General features: G+C 56.5%; 1 protein-coding gene across 4 annotated transcripts in view; it reads left to right on the forward strand.

The window, feature by feature from the left end:
- The first annotated feature begins 16017 nt into the window (after positions 1-16017).
- Positions 16018-18792, forward strand: part of SPRY3 (sprouty RTK signaling antagonist 3) — a 315558-nt gene continuing 312783 nt past the window's right edge. For 2 of the 4 annotated variants that reach the window (XR_011004174.1, XM_068205152.1), the window contains exon 1: positions 17887-18117. The gene's annotated coding sequence lies outside the window, so the exon portion shown is untranslated. Of the gene's footprint in view, positions 16209-17775; positions 17841-17886; positions 18118-18792 lie in introns of those variants that run through there. The other 2 variants (XM_068205153.1, XM_068205154.1) reach the window with 2 other exon arrangements.

Raw genomic sequence — 18792 nt, forward strand, 5'->3', positions numbered from 1 at the left:
GACAGTGGCTCCGGCCCCTGGAGCTCCGGGTTGTTCTGCAGCACGAAGCACCCGCAGGGACTCGGTGGATCAGAAAAGGCGCCGGAGCCGCCAGTGGGAGCGGCAGGCGGCACTGGGGAGGATAGCTGACACGTGGTGACACAGGAGCCCTGGGAGTGGTTACCTGGGGATTAGGATGAACCTGTCAGACAGAGAATTCCAGAATGGTTTGGGTTGGAAGAGACCCTAAAGCTCATCCCGTTCCAGCTCCCTGCCATGGGCAGAGACACATTCCACTATCCCAGGTTCCTCCAAGCCCCGTCCAACCTGGCCTGGAACATTTCTCAGGACATCCTGCTCTGTGTTTAAACGTGCTGCTCTGTGTTTAAACATTTCTGGGTCGGGAATGGGGCAGGATGAGGTCTCAGCGGTGCCTCCCCGGTACCTGTGCAAACAAACCGCCCCAGCGAAGCACTTGGGAGATACTCTCCAATGCTGTGCCGGAATTTCCATGCCTGGTTTTCCAAGATCCAGGTGTTCCGATTCTTTCCAGTTTCCCTGCCGTGGGTGTGTGGGCAGAGGAGTCGCTCGCTGTCGCTGTCCTCGCAGCGAGGGGACGCGCTGGTGCCACCGCGGATTCCTGATTTCCGAGTGTTTTTCAGGAAAGGGGTGGGGGCGGCGCCTGGAACAGGCAGAGGAGCTGTCGGGGATCTGCTGCTTCCCAAAACCTCGGTGCAGCTCCCGCGGGAGATAAACAAGTTAGTCACTGGGTGAGCTCACGGCAAAGGCATCCCGGCCTCCATGAGAATTTGTCACAGGCCCTTGCCGGGGTGCGATCGTGCCCCGCTACCGGCTCCCGGGGGGAGGCAGCGGATGCGATGAGCAGCCTCGTGCTCCTCGTGCTCGGGCAGTGCCTGTCGCCTGTCCCTCGGTCCTTCCTGGCAGAAAGCCCAGGTCCTTCTCCCTCCGTGCCCGGGCACAGCCCCTCGGACGAGCAGGGACTCAACGGGTGTGTTCTGGGATCCAGGGGTGTTCCCGATGGAAGTGATGGATGCGGGCAAACAGGATCAAACCGTGCCTGAGCTGAAAGGCTGGGCTGGGAGCTCTGGGGGGCTCTGAGGAGGGGAGATCCCCCTTCCGTGGTGTCCCACTGGCTGCCTTTGGGATGGGCAGTGCACCAGCACTGGCATGGCCTGTGGGTTATGCTCACGGAGTTGTTTCTCCTCGGGTGTGGAGCACGGTGGTCTCTGGAGCTCTCTGGGATTTGTGGTCCTTCCTGTGCCCCACAGGGTCCCGTGGGACAGGGACAGGCAGTGCCGAGGCCCTCCTGGAGGAGGCCCATGTGCCCCCCAGGAGCCCAGTGCTCTGGGATGCACCTGCTACTTGGCCTCAGCATGTAGGAATGCATATGCTGGGAAAGAAAGTGCCTGGGAACTTTTCTGGGGATTTCCCAGGGAGAGCTGGGATCTGGGAATTTTCTGCCCTCCCCCTTTGTCCCCTCCTTCCTCACTCACACAGGGCTCCTGGGGTCACAAACGGCTTTAAAAAAAGCAGCAGCCCACACAATGCTCTTCCCTTTTCCAGCGGGTGCTGGTGACGAGATCCTGCATCCGGCAGGGGATACGGAATTAGCCCTCTGCCTGGGAAAGGCCCTGCCAGGCTCTGCCAGCTGGTTCCACACCAAGGGGCTCCCGTGGCCACGCGCAAAGGAAAAAGACTCCGGATCCTACAGGTGCATCCTCCCTCGGGCCTGCTCCACACAGTCGTGCAAGAAATCCGTCCCTCTTCCCTAGCCCGGGATTTCTTGGAGGTGGCCCTGGTGGTGCTGATGTCAAGCAGAGTTTTGGATGACGTGCAGGGCACAGGGAGGTTTCTCTCTGCATGTGGGTGATGTTTCTGGACAAGATTAGGACAGGGAATTCATGTTTTCCAGGAAATCTTGTGGCAATTTGCATCAGAGCAGCAGGAACCAAGGGTGGCTGAGCCAAGGACATGTTCCTGGAAATGGTTTGTAGGGCAAAAGCTCTGAAAAATGTTGCTATGTGTGTTGGAACAGTTTAATTAATGACCCACCTCACCCCTGCCCATCATGAATGATCCAAAAAAACCCAACCCAACCAATCCAGGGGAAGCTAACATGAATGGCCCAAAACAACAGGAATGACCCAACCCAACACGAATGACCCAACACAGCATGAATGTCCAACATAATCCAGCATGGAAAAAGCACCTCAATCTAACCCGACAGGAATGACCCAACCCAACTGACCCAACACAACTCAAAATGAGTGACCCACCCAGCACAATCCAATGCAAAAGATCAATGTCACCCAGCATGAATGGCCTGCCTTGACCTAACCCAACCCAACATGGTGGTGCATGGACTGGAGCTCCAGGTGGCTGGTCCTGACCTACCTTTGCTGTTGGAATGAAACAGAAGCTGGACGTGCACGGTCAAGGTGATAGTTGGTACTTGTTGCTCTTCCACCTTCGGAGTCCTACTGCCGATGTGTTTTCTTATAGTCCAGGCAAGGGGTTCAGTTGGTTAATGCCCTCTGCTCAACCATGGGGAAGATAAGGGAAGGTGGGATGGGAAACCCACTTCTGTCCTGGCAGCATGGCTGCATCAACTCAAGGAGGGAAACACTAATCAAGGGAATTCCACTAAAGTGAATCACCATGATGTCTTCACCGGCCAACAAGAAGGAAATACAAGCTTTCCTAGGTGCCATAGGTTTTTTGGAGAAAGCACATTTCCGAGTACAGCCAGATTGTGAGCTCTCTCTACCTGGTCACCCGCAAAAAGAACGATTTCCACGGGGGCCCTGAACAGCAGCAAACCTCTGCCCAGGTCAAGCAGGAGATCTCTCATGCAGTAGCCCTTGGCCCAGTCAGGACAGGACCAGAGGTGAAGAATGTGCTTTACTCTGCAGCCAGGAACAATGGCTTGTCCTGGAGCCTTTGGCAGAAGGTGCCTGGAGAGACTCAAGGCCGACCACTGGGGTTCTGGAGCCAAAATTACAGAAGGTCCAAAGCCAACTACACTCCCACAGAAAAGGAAATTCTGTCCGCCTATGAAGGAGTCCAAGCCACTTCAGAGGTGATTGGCACAGAAGTACAACTCCTCCTGGCACCCTGACTGCCGGTTCTGGGGTGGTTGTTTAAAGGAAAGGTTCCCACTACCCACCACGCCACTGACGCCACATGGAACAAGTGGATTGCTCTCATCACGCAGTGTGCCCGTATTGGAAATCCAAATTGCCCTGGGATTTTGGAGGGGGGACTTTCAAGAACTGGGAGATTAATTTAGCAAAGGCCACATGGTAAATTAACACCCGAGGTTCCACAAACCGAGCAGGCCCTGCCAAATCTGAGCTCTTGTGAACAATAGATAGAGGTAAGGATCCAGTGGTACACGAGGGATATGCTGGGAAAAACTGTTTGGGTTAATTCTGCTTCCAGCAAAGACAATCCCATCTGTGGGGTTGTCTTCACTCAGGGACCAGGTCGCACCTGGTGGGTGATGCAAAAAGATGGAGCGATTCAGTGCATACCTCAAGGACACCTTGTTTTAGGGTGAACTGCTCATGACACTGGACCTGTATCCATATCTGCATGTATATATGTCTTCGGTTGCAAGATGATATTGGGAGTGTGTATTCTATTTGCTATGTCTTAGAGGTGAGGCAGTTATCTTCTGTTCATTGGGCAGTTTTCTTTATCTCTCCCACAGCCAATCCTCCCTCCAGGAGATCTCTTCTGTTCATGGGCCATTAATTATTAATTATCTTCTGTTCATGGCCAGTGAGTGTTTCTGCCTGACTGATAAAATTCCATCATCCCACTGGGAGATGCTTCGCCCAGGGGGAAGAGCCAAGCATTCCTACCTGGATAGAATCTGAAGTTTGGAATGCCGTAGGCAGCCTTTTCCCACTGGATTCCCAGAGAAGCAGCTTTCTTCTCCTCTGCATTCCCAGAGGAAGCCCAGGCCCAACTGCCACCAAGGGTCATTTCAGCTTGTTGAGGTGCAATTTTAAGGATGAGCTGTTCTAGTATAGAAACAAAAGTCCTCTTCTTTTATCTCTAAGAACAGAGGTTTTCTTCCATTCCTGGAGCAAGGTTTTTCATCTCTCTCATTTCTCTCTGTTCAAACTTCTCATTGGATCACAGCTACTTCAACATCTGCTTGCTTCAACACAGGTGCCTCTGTTCACAGTGGTGGTTAGAACGCTGTATCGCCCCCAATACATTCCATGAGTTACAGGGAGAAAAAGAGCCTGATGTATCAATTATATCTTCACCATAGCCTTACAAGAGAATTTCAGCCCAAGACTAAGGCATCTCCCCATTCTACTTCCATCTAGGATTTGACTCCTTCTTTACTGACCTCGGTGTCTACATGTTGTTTTCTTTACGTGTCTTCACCCTTTCTTTTCCTCATACTTGAGAGAGGATTGATGTCTGTAAGTTTCATCTGTGCACTGAAAGAGTTGAAATCTCACCCAGGCCTGTGGATGGCCACGTGATCTCTGCCGCAATGGTAGCGGAGCTGCTCGTGCTGTTGATTTCAGCTCCTGCTGTGCTGGGGGGGACCTGAGCCAGACTACCAGCGGCACCAGGAATGGCCAGGGTTTCAGCAGCCTGCCCTCAACCCAGCGGCTGTGTGCTGCAGGTCGACAGCTTCCCCTCTCCCTGTCCAGCAGCTGTGAGTGGAACTTGGTGTCAGCAGAATCTCAGCAGAGCCGTGCTGCGGGCTGGCCTGGCCGCATGGCAGAATGAGCCCAGCCCGGCCAGGCTGCAGCAGAGCAGGGCCCAGCCCGGCCCCATCAGGCTGCACAGTGGAGCAGGGCCCAGCCCAGCCAGCATCCAGTTACCTGTTCAAAGGCCAGAAACAAGAGAGTTCTTCCTGGGGTTTGTTCGTTTTTAAATGTGATTTAACAGAGGCATGTTCAGCTTTCTTAAGTGGTTTAACAAGGTGTCAATATTCAAAAGTAGCCAGCTGGTTGCTTCCGCTGGGTCCAGAAGAAGCTGTTAGCAGTGCTCCCAGAGAATCACCTCTGTAACTGATGGATTTTCTCTTCAACTAAAAACCAAGTTATGTTAAACCACGACACCCAACCCAAGACGGTGATGCATGGACTGGAGCTCCGGATGGCTGGTCCTGACCTACCTCTGCTGTGGGAATGAAACAGAAAGAGGAAAACAATCTCTCCTACCCAGAGTTCCCCTCCAAACAGGCTGTGAGTTCCTGGTGAGCCATGACTGTGTGTTGGGACCTGGGAGTCCACGGAGAACTTCTGGTGATTCAAGGGCTATCAGAACCAAGGGACTTCTGCTGGTCCCTTGGCCACGGTGGTGGGCTGCACATGAGGCCACTTGTGGCATCACTGGCTTTGTTGCTCCAGCATTGCTTCTTCCCAAGGCCAAGCTCCTGCTCCCAGGAATGCATCATGTCCCCATGGAAACACAAATGCTTATTTATTTGACTTTTTTCGATCTTTTTAAATATAATTGAATTCCCCATCTCTGCGTTTGTTTTTTTTTTTTTTTTTGCTTTGGTTATTTGAAGGAAGGAAGGAAGCCCAAACTCGGATGTTTGTTTGTTCTGTCCTGGCTGATGTTCCCTTGGTTGCTCCAGTGGCTGATAAACTGGCAGGGAAGTGGAGCGTGGACCATGGCAGAGCCTGGGAAAGGCCAGGACCCCACTTCCCCTGGCCTTACGTCATGGTTTCTCTCCAATTATCTTGGCCTGGGGGATGCCTCTGCCAGCTGCCTCTGCTCCCTCTGCTCCCGCCTTTGTCACCAGCTCAAGGGACTGTGCTTGCTGGGACATCCACAAGGAAAATGTCTCCTTGCCATTCAGATTCCCTCTACCTGCCCTGGTGCCACCTCCAAACTCCTGGCCCAGGGTGCAGCTGAGACCCACGGTTCATCCTGCCTGTGGGACCTGTGGAATGGAGAGGGAGAACCTGCATGGATCAGAGCTCAGGCGTGGGCTGTGGTCCTCTCATGGAACTTCACCTTCTCCATTCAGGCACGTTCCACCTATGATGGCCACCTGTGATGTCTGAGGCTGTCACAATCTCAGGTGGGGGAGGAAGGGGTGTTCATTGCTCTGAGCAATGTCAGGAGCTTATCCCGTGGCTCCTGCCATGAGCCATTAGCTTGGAAAGTCTCTCCTTTCTCCAAGCTGGAAGATGTCCCAGAAGAGAGAACTATTTGTGGGGTGTGGAGTATGTGCCATGGGTGGGGAACCTGGGAGCTTTGTGTTCCCTGCTCCCTGTCAGGGGGCAAGGATGTGGTTCAAGGCAAGGGTCGATGGGGTGGGATCAGCTCGGGAAGCTTCTGAGACTCTTCTGGGAAGAGCATCTTCCCTGGGATATTGGAGTGACTCCAGGGGAGGTGAGACCCCCTGATTCCCCAGCATCCCTGGGTTGGGAGAAACAGTTGTGTGGGCTCAGGAGATGAGTCCCTGGGAAATTTGCAGGGTAAATGAGGATGCGGGAGGTACCAAAGGGGAGGAATGGTAGGAAATGCTGGAGCAGGAAGGCAATGGGGCTGTCTGTCCATTGGAATGGAGCTTTTCGCTCTCCGTGGTCTTTTCAGCAGTGAGGGGCCCTGGGGACCTGCTTCAGGTGACCCCTCTTTAGGGGAGGACAGTAGGGAATGTGGGTGTCCCCCTCACCCCTCAGCTGATGGTCCTTGTGCAGGAGACTCCAACTTCTCCCAGCCAGGACAAACGTGAATGGCACCCAAACCTCCTCCCACATCCCAGCAACACTTCTATCTCCTGCTACAGACCAGTTTTTTCCAGGGATTGCAGCATCTCAGTGCTTTGGGAAAGGGAAATGCTTCAGTGATCCAGAGCAAAAGCGTGGGCATCTAGACCTGGTGAGGGGAGTGCAGGTGGCTGAGAGGGAAGGTGTCTCCATGCCCATCCTTCTGCACAAGGTCACTCTCCCTTTCCATGGTCCCAGCAACCACTTGGGAGACTCCCAGCTCTGGCTCCCTTCTCCCATGTGCTTGACAGCCCTGTGGAGGATGGTGGTGGGCACTGTGGGCACTGTGGGCACTGGTGGGCTCTGGTGGGCTCTGGTGGGCACTGGTGGATTTTCTGGGGATGAGCAGGGATGCTCCAGGGGGTCCTAGAGCTCTGTGCTGGGCCAGGTGCTCCCCAGGCCCTGCCCTGGCTCTCTGCCTGCCGGCCCGGGACCCATTCCAGAGGATAAAATATGGCCTTGGTGCTGCTAATTGGAGCTCTTTCCCTACACTTCCTCCTCTCCCTCTCCGGCCCCAGCTCCGCAGGGTCAATAAGTGATCCGCATTAGGCAGAGTCTCTGTGGATTCCATGTGGCTCCGGCAGCAGCCGGGGCTCTCGGGGTGGGAGGAGGGGGCTGCATCCTCAGGGGGAATCCTCCAGACCCCCCAGGGTGGGAGACAAATGCTTCAGGGTGGCCTCCATCCAAACCTTCTCCCACTACGTGGTTCTGCTGCTTTTCCTCATGTCCCTGGGGTCCCCCTGCACCTTCTCCATCTCCCCCCCGCCTCAGCCCCTCTCTCCCCTCATCCCCTCCCCTCTCGGCTGGCCACCGGCAGACAGCTGCTATCGATTTTCCTGGGTCAGCAAAACCCAGCCGTGGGGGGAGCTGGGCAGTGGTGACACGAGGATGGCAGTGCTGGCACTCCAAGGGTCCTGAGGGAGCTGTCAGGAGAGCTGTCCACATCCCCAGGTCCCCACCAGCACTGCATCCTGTTTCCTGCAGGGCACAGATGGCTCTTCCCTCCCTGTGCCCCAGGCAGCCCTGGCTGATGAGATCCAGTGGTGGGGAAATGCAGCTCCTGCATAGGATCACTCTGGAAGCAGGGGAGCAGGAAACCTTCAGCCTTGCTTTGAGCATGAAGAGTCCTTTGCTTCCTCCAAACGGACCTCAGTGGGTCAAGACGTGGTGTCCCCAGGAAGCCTGTGATTTTCTCAAGCCTTTTCATAGCTGAAATCCCACTGTCCCCACAAATTGCCTGGGATCAGTGGGAGAGGAGCTCCCACCATCAGTGGGAGACGAGCTACATCCAACACTGAAACTGGATCCTTGCCCTCTTTCCAGCCTCCTAGAATGATTCCTGGTGAAGATGCTTTGGCTCATGGTGTCTTGGGAAGCAGTGGTAGCTGGGGGGACACTGATGTCACCCCTCCATCTCTAACAGAACCCTGATGCCTCTCTTGGACGATACTTTTCCTGGGAAGCTTGAGCTGGATGTGTGAGAGCCTGGAGCGTGGGATCACCATGGCTTGACTCTCCCCTCTCCTCCAGAACCATCTGGAGGCAACAGGGAATCCTCTGTCCCTCCGGAGAGAGGAGCAGATCCCACCCCCCAACCCTGGCTGGAGATCCTCACCCTCCAAGGCATTGGCAGCCCCTCAGGGAGCTTCTTCCATGCTTCAGGCATCTTCATGCAATGGGTGGAAATTCCTGGGCGATTTGGGGGTTCCCAGGCACCCACGTGGAGGTGGAAGATGTTGGGAAACAGAGAGGGATGAGGTGTTAGGGGGTCCTGGCCATGGGGCAGAGTCTCTGTGTCAGCAGAGGAAATGGTGAGCAGGTGACAGAAGGTCAGAAACGTTTTTACCTGGCCCAAAAGCCTGAGGCAGGAGGGTCCGAGATAACCACGGTTATTTAATTTATTTTTTCTAAATAAAAAAAAGGAAGGAAGTTAATAAATAATGTAAAGTGGAGAATGCATTAATGAAAGGGAGAGTGAGGCAGAGAGAGGGAGAGAGAGGAAGGGACAGGGCAGAGTGAGAGCTCAGGGAGTGGTGGGGAGATATTCCTGCCGGTATTGATTGGATATGATTACATTAGAGCTATCAAATATTCATACTACATTCCACAAGAGGTCATTGTGTGTGTTTTTCCAATTTAGCTCTGCCTTGGTGCAGGCAGCAGGCTCCGGGTGGGAAGAGGCTGCGAGCACGGCTCCAGTCCCCGGGCCTGGGGCTGCCGCTCCGGTGGCACAGGGATGTCACCCCTGGAGGGGCGGGGGGCTGGGCTGGCTGGGGAGGGTGCACTGAGCTGGCTGCTGGCCTTGAGGGTCCTTCACAAAGCCCCTGAGGGCTGAGGATCATATGTGGATGCAGAAACTGGGACAGGCGTGTCCCAGCTCTGGCACCTTGCTCCTCCTTGGCAACCACTTCTGCTCCCTCCCAAGCCAGATGAGGGCCCGTGGTCACTCTTTACTGGCTGCTGCAGGCTGTTCCTTGTTCTTAATGGAGCATTTTAGCTGGGATGTCGCTTTGCCAGCCAGGAAGGTCAGCCCGGGCCACGGAGCCAGGCGGGAGGTGGATGAGCTGCCGTGTGGATGCGGGCAGGGGTGTGTGGCAAGCCTCCCGCATCTGACAGGCCCCTCTCTCCCTGCCTCCATCCATCCTTCCAGGCTGCCTGTGCCGCTGGGATCCTCCCCGATGGGACAGCCACGCGGGACAAGTGCCCTCAGCATCAGTGCTCCCAAATCACCGTTCAAGGACACAACTCTGTGGTGTCCCATGTGCCAACCTGGTCTGTCACCCTGAGGAGGCAGCTGGGGGCCTGCTGCCCGATTTTACTTCCACACAAGGCACTTCCCTTGTCCGTGCCTCAGTTTCCCTGTTTGTTCATGTTCTTGCAGCATCACCGGAGCACTGCTGCCATCCCCGCAGCCCCCGGCCCCGGCAACCGGCCAAGCCCCGCGGCCTCCGCCCGCCGCGGCCCGAGGCGCTGGGAGCCAGCGCTGCCTTCTCTCCTTACATTAATAAAAATTTTACAGCACGGTGGCAGGAAATGCATTTTCAGTTCATCTGCTGCAGCTATTAGATTACCAGGAAATGGCTGGCTGGCCGGCGGCCAGGGGTCCGGAGGGCTGCGGCGCAGGGGAAGGCGAGCGGAGCGCCGGGATGAGCTGATGGCACCGGTCCCCATCCTCCTGGATGTTCCCGTGTGTGCCAGGCTGTGCCCAGCCGCTCTGCCCAGGGCCTGGATGTGAGGCTCCCTGGGCATCCTCTGAGCTGGTGGGAGTGGATCTGGTCCCTGTGGCTTTGGGAAATGGGATGAGCAGGGGAGGTGTTTCTGGCTGAATCTGCTCCAGCCTGAGACCAACAGAGCCCAACTGGCCACAGCCTTTGCTGAGGCTATGCTGTGCTGGGTTGCAGGGAGAAGTGGAGGATTTGGGATTGGGACCAGGGAGAGGTGGGGGATTTGAGGCTGGGACCAAGGGGAGATGGGAGATTTGGGCTTGGGCCAAGGAAAGGTGGGAGATTTGGGACTGAGACCAGGGAGAGATGAGATATTTTGTTTGGACCTGAGAGGGTGAAAGATTTAGGACTGGGACCAGGGAGAGGTGGGAGATTTGAGGCTGTGACAGGGAGAATGCATTCACTGAGTGCAGCAGGTCTCTGCAGAGGTTGGTTATCCCAAGCTGTGGGATTTTTAAATCACCAGGCTGGGCTGGTGTCAAGCAGAGTCTGGGAAAGACTTAAATGTGTGTTGTCTGTAACAGAGCCGGGGGTGGGGGGGTAGGTGCTGGCTATAAATACCTGTACCTGCCTCAGAGGTGGCAGTGCTAATGAAGGGAGGGAATTTTGAGCAGCCCCTCAGGGAGGAGGCAGCAGCAGCAGCAGTGGCTGCAGTGGCTCTGTGGGCCCTGGGGAGGGAGAGACAGACGGGACAGGATTTTAGGGACCTGGTTTTTAGGCTAGGCAGGGTTTTCAGGAGAACCCTCTTAGAAGTTACAGTGGCCAAGTGCTGGAGCTGCTCTCTACAGGTGGGACAATTTCATGCTGGGACTCCCTGAGCCCAGCCCAGTCATGAGCCTAGGAATCCTTTCCACAATCCTGGAATCATCTCCACATGAGCATCAGGCACCAAGCATCTTCCCTGGGGCAGCGGATGGTCCCTCCCTGGGACATCCTGGGCTCCAGAGGGGTGCTCCAGGCTCCAGAGGGGTGCTCCAGGCTCCAGAGGGACGCTTTAGGCTCTAGAGGGACGTTCCAGGCTCCAGAGGGATGCTGCAGGCTCCAGAGGGATGCTTTAGGCTCTAGAGGGATGCTCCAGGCTCCAGAGGGATGCTCCAGGCTCCACAGGGATGCTTCAGGCTCTAGAGGGATGCTCCAGACTCCACAAGGATGCTTCAGGCTCTAGAGGGATGCTCCAGGCTCTAAAGGGATGCTCCAAGGTCCACAGAGATGCTTCAGGCTCTAGAGGGATGCTCCTTGCCAGTGCCTGGCAGCATCTCATGCCTGCCTGGCCTCCCAGAGCCCTGAGCTGGGTGCAGGATCTGCTTTTGGGAAGGAGGTGACCCTAGTCCTGCCACGGGGACAGCTCCATCTCCACTCTGGTACCAGAGACTGGACTGGAGGAAAGAGGACACCTGGTAAATGAACGGTGGAGAAAGGGGAAGGCAAGGAATGGTGGAAAGAAATGGAACAAGGAAGGGAGCAAAGTGTGGAGAGAAGGGAAGGTCTGAGCCTCACTGGGGTTTATTAAAGTTTGAAAGAACAGAAACTGTGGTTTGCGTGGAGGGGACTGGCTATTTTTAGCCGTGGGTAGGATGTCAGCTCTGAAAATAGCCTGCTACCAGATCCTAATGAAATCCTCTCTTTGGCTTTCACACGGAGCGAATTTGGAGGGGGAGGATCGCTGTCACACCCGAAGCCGAGGAGCTCCTGACATTCACAATGACTCGCCCGGTTTTCTCTTATTTATTTTTTTTTTCTTTCTTTTCCTTCCCCCTCCGGTTTCTACTATTCTTTGCCGGCTCTGCCTTACGCCGAGCAGAGGAGTCACCAGCCAAAAAAGTGACTGCGGGGGCGGTGCTGCTTAGCTACGGCCAAATCCCAGCAGCATGTGACCAGCTTGGCAATTTAATACGGAGCCCTGCTCCCCGGCACACGCGCGCTCGAGTTAAAGTGACATTGAAACGGGGACTCGAAGTGCTGAAGGCACATAATCTGGGGGGAACTGCCTCCCCCCAGCCCCTCCCATCCATCCCTGGGGTGTGGGAACGGGAAGGGTGGTGCCCGGGTGAGGGAGGATGCTCGGGACAGGTGTGAGGGCTTGGGAGGGAGCAGGGATTGGGAAAGCTGCAGTGTGGATGGATCAGTTGGTCTGGGGAGAGCTGAGCAGCCTGGAGCACCAGCAGGAGGGATACCAGGAGTACACGGGATACCTGGTACATATGGGATACCAGGAGTAAATGGGATACCTGGTACATATGGGATACCAGGAGTACATGGGATACCTGGTACATATGGGATACCAGGAGTAAATGGGATACCTGGTACATGTGGGATACCTGGAGTACATGGGATACCTGGTACACATGGGATACCTGGAGTACACGGGATACCTGGTACATGTGGGATACCAGGAGTACACGGGATACCTGGTACACATGGGATACCTGATACATGTGGGATACCTGGAGTACACGGGATACCTGGTACACGTGGGATACCTGGAGTACACGGGATACCTGGTACACGTGGGATACCTGGAGTACACGGGATACCTGGTACATATGGGATACCAGGAGTACATGGGATACCTGGTACATGTGGGATACCTGGAGTACACGGGATACCTGGTACATAAGGGATTCTTGGAGTACATGGGATACCTGGAGTACACGGGATACCTGGTACACATGGGATACCTGGAGTACATGGGATACCTGGTACACATGGGATACCTGGAGTACACGGGATACCTGGTACACGTGGGATACCTGGAGTACATGGGATACCTGGTACTTGTGGGATATCTGGAGTACACGGGATACCTGGTACACGTGGGATACCTGGAGTACACGGGATACCTAGTACATCTGGAATATCTGGAGTACATGGGATACCTGGTACTTGTGGGATACCTGGAGTACACGGGATACCTGGTACACGTGGGATACCTGGAGTACATGGGATACCTAGTACATCTGGAATATTTGGAGTACACGGGATACCTGGTACATCTGGAATATTTGGGACATGTAGGGTACATAGTACATGTGGGATCCCTGGTGTATGTGAGATATGTGGTACATTTGGGACATTTGGCACATGTGGGATACCCGGTGTACTTGGGATACCTGGTGCATGTGGCACCTGTAGTGGAGTTCAGTCTGGAGAGTCTGAAGAAGACTTGGAACACTGGGTGGTGACTGCTTCCAGCAGAGATCAGGGACCTCCTGAGAAGCATCATGGGGAGCACAGGGCAGAGAATCCAGGGAGAGAGAGGGCCCTGAGGGCTTGGGGACAGAAAAGACACTGTGGGAGCATCACATCCCCATCAGGGCAGGGGTGAAGGTGCCACAAAGACACAGGTTGGGTGAGAAACATGTCTCGCAAAGGTAGGGTGTGACTTGGCAAAGGAACCAGTGCTCCAAGGGCTTTCTGGGGACATTCATGGTCTGGAGAGTGCAAGTCCTTGTTCACTTGATTCCCCCCAACAGGAATATAGCAGTGGGGTTTGGGCAGGATCCAGCTCCAGAGCTGTACCACAGGCACAGCAGTGCCTGGACACTTCCCAGGGAGCTAGAAGATGGAGTTAACAATTTCCCAGCAAGGAAATACCTGTATTGCACATCCCTTTGTATCCCCGTGTCTCCTCACCCACCCTGCTCAGGTTCCCCAGGAGCTCAGGTCGGGACCTCACCTTTGGAGTCAGCACTGCTGGAGTTACATCTGCACTCTCTGTTGGGAGGGGGATGTGGCTTCGGTCAGGGATCTCATCAGGACAGACGTGTTCTGCAGAAGAAGAGCTGCTGTGGAAGTGTGGGGAGCCCACGAATCATGGAACCATGGAATGTTTTAGGTTGGCAGGCACATTAAAGATCTTCTAGTTTCCATCCCCTGCAGGGACACCTTCCACTATCCCTGGTTACTCCAAGCCCCATCCAAGCTGGCCTCGGACACTTCCAGGTGTGATGGGGCAGCCACAGCTTCTCTGGGCACCTGTGCCAGGGCCTGCCCACCCTCACGGTGACAATGCACAGGGACAGCCAACATTCAGCACTCGCTGTGCACAACAGGACCTGGGGAGTCACGCCGTGGGAAGTCACTGCCCTGTCCTACTGTCCCCTTCAGCTGGGGTGAGATGCCAGATCCCGGCTCACTCCGGGTGCTGGAGAGCCCCTGGAGATGCTGCTCCTGCTCGGCGCGGGGCTGGAACCATCTGCATCAATGAGTCAGCAGGACCCACTTAACACTTCCCCAGCAGAATCTGCTCCTCTCTCCCGACAGAATGGGCAGCTCTGGCAGGCTCTGGCAGCGTGTTACAATCTCAGCTCATTAAGGGACGCATCCTGAGCGCTTTATTGATGTTTTATGCTGCCTGGCTCCATCTTCAGAGGGAAACTCTCATTGCAGTCAATGACTACACCTCCGGCTGCTGCAGTCTGAGCTCGGAGCTCCGGATCTGGCTCCCAGAGAGGCACGCTCAGCTCCCATGGCTACACTGCAAACCGTGGGGTTTGACCCCAAAGTGGACAAGAAACCTCTCAGGGCCAGCATCCCTCTTTTCTTTCCAGGGACTAGGGAACACTCAAAAGAAGAACACAAGGAAGGGGTTGTTTTTTCCCTTGCTTATCCCTCTTTCTATGAGAAGGAGCTGCATGACAGGGAAGGGAAATGATGTTTCCTCTCCCCCAGCACTGCCATCTGTTCAGCCGAAGCCCAGCCGGGTGGGTGTACCTGGCCTCCTCCTCTCCCAGCGTGCTGAGAGCCACATGTCCCCACCTCGGGAGAATCACAGTCCTTTAATAAGTTCCCCAGTGCTGGCTGTTGCTTCTGAAAAGCTCGTGGCACTGTCTGGCTTCAAGTGGCTTTTACATAATACAGACTGTCAGGCTAGATGAGCATCATGGTCCCTTCTGGCCCTAAAATCTGTGAATCTCCAAATTAGAGGGCATCAGCACCTCCTTGTTTCTGGCTGATTGAATCAGGGGAATTGTGTGTTCTCTTTCTCCTCTCTCTTTTTTTCCTCCCTCCCCTGCATCATCTCTAACTGGAGGTGAATTACCCTCCCCCTGAGCCCAAGCTTGGCAAAGAGCAACCGGCGAGACCAGGCAGCTTCAGCCTTGCTCTGGGATATCCTGCTCTCCTGCCCACTCCAGGGCTGATTCCCGGGGGTGAATTGTCTGACTGTGGGCACAGCCAGTCCTGGAGCTCATCAGGCTCAGAGACAGCTGGAAAATCTGTGTGGAAAATGGTGCTGAGCTGTCTTGATCGTTTCAAAATCCCAACTAAGTTCTCCAGGCTTCAGACTGAGCTCCTTGGGATTTGTGACCAAGGTGTGGATGTAGAGAAACACTTTTTGGGAAGGGAAATGAAAGTGAGTGACTCCCCATGTTTTTGGGGGTGTTTGGGATGTGTAGGGGGAATGGGAAGAGCAAAGCAGGGAGAAATTGCTGATGATCTATGAGGATTGGTGGGGATGGGGATTCTCCAAATGTAGGGGTTGGCAACAGGAGCTGGGGCCCTGCTGAGCAGGCTCAGCTGGAGCTGGAAACCCTGGGATGTCCACCTTGATATTGGTGTCTCAGTGCTCTCAGCTGCCCAGGCAGGACACGCACTGGGAGCCTCAAACACAAATGGGACACCCAGGAGCTGCTTCTCCCCATCCCTTCGGGCAGGACCCCAGTGGTGTTAAAGGTGGTGGATTTCCACAGCGATGAGGAGTGGGATCAATCCCAGAGGTGAGCTGAAGAGCTGGGGTGGGGTGTGCAGGCAGGGCTGTGCAGGGTGTGGGGCACAGTGGGGGCTGTGGGAAGGGTGCTCAGTCCTTGCTCCCACAAACCTCACACAGGGAGAGGTGGCCAGAAACCTGCAAAAGTCTCGCACCTTCCTCTGCCATGGCTCATCAGGAAGAGCCACATCTCTCTCCCAATAGCCAAAACCCCTCCTAAGGAGGGGGGCTCATCCCAGACCCTTCCTTTGGGGGAGGCTCTAAACTTTCCTGCTTTGCAAGTGCACTCAGGTTCCCAGCCCTCCTTTCCAGCGGTGCTGTGGTCAATAACTCACCGGGAGGCTGCTATTCTCCCTGCGCTTCCCACCCTCCCACTCCTCCCGGGAGCTCTGCATTCATGCCTTTTTGGCCCTCCCTCGGCAGCGAGTGCAGAATAAAGCGGCGCCGGCTGAGCACGACGCAGGCTGCGCTGGGATGCTGTGAGCCTGCGAGGGAAGCCTGAATCACCGGCACCTCAAGGTGGGAGTGAGAGATTTGGGCCGGGAGAAAGGGAGGACATCACACGTGCTCCCGAGAGTCAGGTGCTCTCAGCCAGTTGGCTGGGAATTGGGCAACTCGGATCCTTTCTGTGCCTTTAAAGACGGAACTGAGAGCGATGGGGAGAAGAGGAGGGGCCGGTGGGAGCGAAGAGGGATTCAGCCTGAAGGCTCTGAGCTGGAGCCGAGGCTGAGGGATGCTGTCAGGGACTCGTTCTTCTTGGATAAACTCCTGGAGGAGGGTCCCTGGTGGGATCCCATGGAGATGGAGAAACCCTCAGCCTAGAAATGCCTAAAAATGAGGCTGCAAAGGCTCAGCTGGGCACTGTGTGGGAGAGTGGAGTCACTGCCCCCAGCTGGGGGGATTTCAGTGCTTCTGCTGGCATCAACTGGCAGGGAGCCCCTGAGGTCTGTGGGGTCATCCCAGTTTGTCCCCATCTGCTACAGCCACAAGCAGCAGAACAGAATTCATCACTCTTATTCCAGGTCCTTCTCTTCCTCTGTCCCCATCCTGCTCTCACACACTCAGACCCTGTGTTTGCCATCCAGCCTGGGGACCTGCCCACCCCGAGGGGATCCTGTGCTGCTGGGCACCTGGCTGAGGGGGGCTGAGGGCTCGGTGGTTTCATCTTGACATGTCTTAGACAGATTCTTAGCCCTCCCTGAGCTGGGGCTGTTGCTTTGCTCACCTGGTCACCACTCCCAGAAAGAATGGGTGACCACCCTGGAAGTGTCAAGGGGAATGGAGAGTGGGGGAGGGCTCTGCTGGGGTCCACAAGTGATGTCCAGTGTCATCAGGGTGGCCTTGTGTCTTTGGGACTGTCAAGCCAGATTACTTTACTGTAAATGGGGCTGAGAGGTGTCACAAGGGACCCCTGGTGCTCCTGAGGCACAGGCAGGAAAGCAGGAAGGGCAGAGCATGCAGAGACCTGGGAAAACCTCTGGGATAGAAGATCCAGGTCCTGCTTGGACCTTGAGTCCAAGCTTTTTGTTTCTGGGAGAGGGGGATGTGTGTGGGCTGGTTCTGTGGGTCTCAGTATGGAAAAGCTGCTTTCGAGCCTCTCTGCTGAGTGTGTCTCTGCAGGGGCTAATTCAGGCGTGGGTTTGGACTTTCAGGAAGTGTTGGAGCTGGATGGCACCTGGGCTGTCCCGGGTGCCTCCTGCGAAGAGGTGAGCTGGGAGAAGGTTGGACTCGATGTCCTTAGAGGTCTTTTCCCACCTTTTCCGTGATTCTATGAGGTGACTGAGCCCGTTTCACAGCGATTTATGGATCAAACCCAAGGTGATGGATCCTGAGTCGCTGCCGGCCCCTTTGCGGCCCAACCCGACAGGATCTGCCCACAGTGTCACACCGACCCCGACCCATCCCGTGACGCTGCTGTGTCCCCAGGGGTGGGCTGTCCCGGTGGGCGCAGGGGGAACACCGGCCCGGGGTGCGGGAGGGCCATCCCGGGAGCGCAGGGAGGGACACGGAGCCCGGGGCAGACGGAAACGTTTAAATAGCGGCTGAGCATCCCGCGGCGGGGCTGGGCGGCAGCGGCGCCTGGGGAGCGCTGCGGGGCTCTGCGGAGCCGCTAATGGGCCGAGTCCATTTCAGCGGGATGACGCCACTTGGGTAAAGCGTTAAGAGCTCCGGGAAGGCAGCGCAGAGCGAGGGGGAGCGCGATGCTCCCGGGCAGCGCCAGGTCCCTCCCTCCTCCCTCCATCCCTCCTCCTCCTCCTCCTCCCTCCGCCCAGCCTCCCGTTCCCACCGAGCGCGGGGCCCCCCCGCCGCTCCCGCTGCCCGCGGCGCGGGGCTCGGCTGCGGGGCCGGGGCTGCCCCGCTGCCCGCCCCGGGGCTGCCCCCGCCGCGCTCGGGCTCCGCGGGCGGATGGACCGGCGGCGGCTGCGGGGTGAGTCCGCCCGGCGCGGACGCGCGTGGGCTGCGGGACGGCGCGGAACGCGGAGGGGGGACACTCGTGGGCCGAGCGGGCGGGGGTCCTGGGCGCTCGTGGGCCGTTCCTGAAGGGACGCGGATCCCTGGATGCGCACGGGCTGTGCAAGGAAGCTGCGGTTCCGTGCGGTGGGGGCTGGGGTCCTGCACACGCGTGGGGTGCGCGCGGTGGGGCTGGGGCCGCGTGTGGGTCCGAGTCACGCGTGGGTTGTCCTGTGAGTTGTCTCGCACACGAGCGGGTTGCGGGCGCGGCGGTGGCCGGGAATCCCGGGGACACGGGGGCTGCGTGTGCGTGGAGGGGCTGCGGGACCGCGCGGGGTGCGAGCCCCGCGTGGGCTGCGCGCTGAGTGGGTCCGGGGGCTCAGCCTCCCCCCAGCACCTCGCTGCACGCCGCAGCACCCAGACAAGGCGAGGGGGTCCCTTTTCTCTCACCTGGTGCCCTGAGCCGCTTGCCCCCGGCTCGCAGCCACCTCCAGCCTGTAAATCATTTGCTTTTACGATCCCTCCTCTGGCCCATTATCACACGAACTTTATATGTTTGAGGCTGGTGGTGGCCATAAAGCTGGCCCGGTTTCCGGGGCTGGCATGCCCGCCTGGCAGGCAGGGTGTGAGGAGGAGGAGGAGGAGGAGGCTG

Source organism: Anomalospiza imberbis, chromosome 14, assembly GCF_031753505.1.
Source record: "Anomalospiza imberbis isolate Cuckoo-Finch-1a 21T00152 chromosome 14, ASM3175350v1, whole genome shotgun sequence".
Classification (NCBI taxonomy): domain Eukaryota; kingdom Metazoa; phylum Chordata; class Aves; order Passeriformes; family Viduidae; genus Anomalospiza; species Anomalospiza imberbis.